Genomic DNA, 4025 nt, shown 5'->3' with positions numbered 1-4025 from the left:
CATTTGTAATATATTTTTAACACGTCGAAATTTAAACTGTACAAATAAGACCAGTAGCCCCCAAACACTTTCAACAAAACCATAATTGGTAACCAAAACTCTCATGTCTGTATCTTTCACTGGTATGTTACTCTGAGTCACATGACGTACCATCTTGTCCTTGGCGCCGATGTCCCAGGCGGTGAACGTGATATTCCGGTACAGCAACTGCTTCCCGTTAAACACTGAAACAAACACACGTGACCGTCACGTGGTCAATACGTAGCTTCATACGGACGTTACCATTCAGAATAGCAATATTATGTTATGCTAAGAACATGTTGATATTGTATTGAATATTTTATACACTTAACATCATAATGTCTCCATATAGACAATTCCAGCTTCCACATCGTCAACCTCGTTCTCGAGTCATTTTATAAAGGGGTGGCGAACTCTTCTGAACTAGATCGGGAATGTAAAAAGGGTCTAATTAGTGTGTGCCTCAATTGATGGACTTGCAACTTGCTATGCCCAACCTGTGAAAAGGTCATACGAGTCCACCATGTCTAGTTTGAAGTATGTATTACGCGTAATTTACTTAAAAATTGGAAACACGGGCGTGTTTTGAAACGATGCTATCATTGTATTTCGGCATATTTATAACGCTATTTAGTCTGTTTAAATCCGATCGTGACCCAACGTTTGATGATTCATACATGATGTGTTTAAATAAGCTTATTAACATTATAATATAATTATTTCATGTTTCGCAATAGAGAACATCAGATGTGCCTTCAGCGCTTTGATTCGTGTAACTTTTTTAAGTACGCAAATCACGTGATGCGGTTTAAAGCAATGTTTTTTAGGGGAATGAAGTTATTATACTATTATTGTGAGTTACCCTTGTAGCCTCCCTTTAATTTACATGCGAAACCCTAGTTTGGTCGTATTACTTAAACCGACAGATTATTAAACCAATAAGTTTTCAATCCCGCGATAGCTCAGTCGGTAGAGCGGAGGACTGTAGTGGTTACTCAACTGTTATCCTTAGGTCACTGGTTCGATTCCGGTTCGCGGGACTCTTCTTTTTTTACCGAAACGCTTTTTCGTTGTACGAACCCTTTAAACTTTAGTCACAATGTGAACATGTGTGTAAATTTTTAGTTAACATCACAAGTCAGGACCCGGAATCACCAACCAAATCTTAGACTTAACAATAACGAATAGTCTTATACTCAATATATATATATATATATATTCCAAATATTTACACACATGTTCACATTGTGACTATATATATATGTATATATATATATATATATATATATATATATATATATATATATATATATATATATATATATATATATATATATATATATATATATATATATGTGTGTATATTTATATATATATGTATATATATATATATGTATATTTATCAATTATATCATAGTCTGTATATAATTATATACAGACTAAAATGACGCTTATGTCATTAACATATTGTTCTGAACAAAGAAATAAATAATTGAAGGTGTTAACTGCAACACTAAACTAGACTTGTGACTAGGTCATACGAGTCCACCATGTCTAGTTTAAAGTATGTATTACGCGTAATTTACTTAAAAATTGGAAACACGGGCGTGTTTTGAAACGATGCTATCATTGTATTTCGGCATATTTATAACGCTATTTAGTCTGTTTAAATCCGATCGTGGCCCAACGTTTGATAATTCATACATGATGTGTTTAAATAAGCTTATTAACATTATAATATAATTATTTCATGTTTCGCAATAGAGAACATCAGATGTGCCTTCAGCGCTTTGATTCGTGTAACTTTTTTAAGTACGCAAATCACGTGATGCGGTTTAAAGCAATGTCTTTCAGGGGAATGAAGTTATTATACTATTATTGTGAGTTACCCTTGTAGCCTCCCTTTAATTTACATGCGAAACCCTAGTTTGGTCGTATTACTTAAACCGACAGATTATTAAACCAATAATTTTCAATCCCGCGATAGCTCAGTCGGTAGAGCGGAGGACTGTAGTGGTTACTCAACTGTTATCCTTAGGTCACTGGTTCGATTCCGGTTCGCGGGACTCTTCTTTTTCTACCGAAACGCTTTTTCGTTGTACGAACCCTTTAAACTTTAGTCACAATGTGAACATGTGTGTAAATGTTTGGTTAACATCACAAGTCAGGACCCGGAATCACCAACCAAATCTTAGACTTAACAATAACGAATAGTCTTATACTCAATATATATATATATATATATATATATATATATATATATATATATATATATATATATATATATATATATATATATATATATATATATATACATATATATATACCAAACATTTACACACATGTTCACAATGTGACTATATATATATGTATATATATATTTATATATATATGTATATTTATCAATTATATCATAGTCTGTATATAATTATATACAGACTAAAATGACGCTTATGTCATTAACATATTGTTCTGAACAAAGAAATAAATAATTGAAGGTGTTAACTGCAACACTAAACTAGACTTGTGACAAGGTCATACGAGTCCACCATGTCTAGTTTGAAGTATGTATTACGCGTAATTTACTTAAAAATTGGAAACACGGGCGTGTTTTGAAACGGTGCTATCATTGTATTTCGGCATATTTATAACGCTATTTAGTCTGTTTAAATCCGATCGTGGCCCAACGTTTGATTATTCATACATGATGTGTTTAAATAAGCTTATTAACATTATAATATAATTATTTCATGTTTCGCAATAGAGAACATCAGATGTGCCTTCAGCGCTTTGATTCGTGTAACTTTTTTTAAGTACGCAAATCACGTGATGCGGTTTAAAGCAATGTCTTTCAGGGGAATGAAGTTATTATACTATTATTGTGAGTTACCCTTGTAGCCTCCCTTTAATTTACATGCGAAAACCTAGTTTGGTCGTATTACTTAAAGCGACAGATTATTAAACCAATAAATTTTCAATCCCGCGATAGCTCAGTCGGTAGAGCGGAGGACTGTAGTGGTTACTCAACTGTTATACTTAGGTCACTGGTTCGATTCCGGTTCGCGGGACTCTTCTTTTTCTACCGAAACGCTTTTTCGTTGTACGAACCCTTAAAACTTTAGTCACAATGTGAACATGTGTGTAAATGTTTGGTTAACATCACAAGTCAGGACCCGGAATCACCAACCAAATCTTAGACTTAACAATAACGAATAGTCTTATACTCAATATATATATATATATATATATATATATATATATACCAAACATTTACACACATGTTCACCTATTGACTATATAAGTCAGGACCCGGAATCACCAACCAAATCTTAGACTTAACAATAACGAATAGTCTTATACTCAATATATATATATATATATATATATATATAGAAATAAATAATTGAAGGTGTTAACTGCAACACTAAACTAGACTTATTTTTCCCTTGACATTGGCGGTATGAATATCAATGTATAAATATTGTTCATTCAAATGTGGTTTCCGAAAATATTTTCGGCAGTGTCGGTGTTTATTAGAACAACTTTTTGTAATCTCCTCGATACCTTTACTAACATATACATATAATAGACTTCGATCGATAAAATAATTTATCTTCATCTGTGCCCTATTAACGAAAATCACCAATGATTTAAGTAGCAGTTGAATGTATTTATGATCTTACGGTAGAATAATGCAAAAATATACTCCACCTTCAGGGCCATAATCTTCGTTTAACAACCCACTTACAGCTATTTTAGTAGAATGACGACTGAATACATAATGTAATATAAATTCCTTTGTCAAAATGTTACAAGCTGATTGTATGTTCATTGCTAAAACTTTTCACTATAATGTCATCATCAAGATACTACTTAAGGGATGTGTAAGTTATTAAGTGAATTCGTAATAGTACGATGGCCTAGAAAAGATGAAAAGGCAGAAGCAGTTGACCGAGTTTTTTTTAGTTTTTCTTCGTGTCTGTACGAACACAGTAAGCCTAGCT

The 4025-nt window shown here is 32.6% G+C and overlaps 3 non-coding genes across 3 annotated transcripts; all 3 read left to right on the top strand.

Moving 5' to 3' along the window:
- Positions 1–972: 972 nt before the first annotated feature.
- Trnay-gua (transfer RNA tyrosine (anticodon GUA)) lies at positions 973–1061 on the top strand. The gene is given in 2 exon segments: positions 973–1009; positions 1026–1061. It is a non-coding gene; the product is annotated as a tRNA-Tyr (tRNA).
- A 937-nt stretch (positions 1062–1998) lies between these two features.
- On the top strand, positions 1999–2087 carry Trnay-gua (transfer RNA tyrosine (anticodon GUA)). The gene is given in 2 exon segments: positions 1999–2035; positions 2052–2087. It is a non-coding gene; the product is annotated as a tRNA-Tyr (tRNA).
- Positions 2088–3000: 913 nt separating this feature from the next.
- On the top strand, positions 3001–3089 carry Trnay-gua (transfer RNA tyrosine (anticodon GUA)). Its single transcript is given in 2 exon segments — positions 3001–3037; positions 3054–3089. It is a non-coding gene; the product is annotated as a tRNA-Tyr (tRNA).
- Positions 3090–4025: the final 936 nt, after the last annotated feature.

The sequence above is a fragment of the Dreissena polymorpha genome, chromosome 5 (genome assembly GCF_020536995.1).
Source record: "Dreissena polymorpha isolate Duluth1 chromosome 5, UMN_Dpol_1.0, whole genome shotgun sequence".
In the NCBI taxonomy this organism is placed as follows: Eukaryota; Metazoa; Mollusca; class Bivalvia; order Myida; family Dreissenidae; genus Dreissena; species Dreissena polymorpha.
This window is presented reverse-complemented; position numbering and strand designations above follow the sequence as displayed.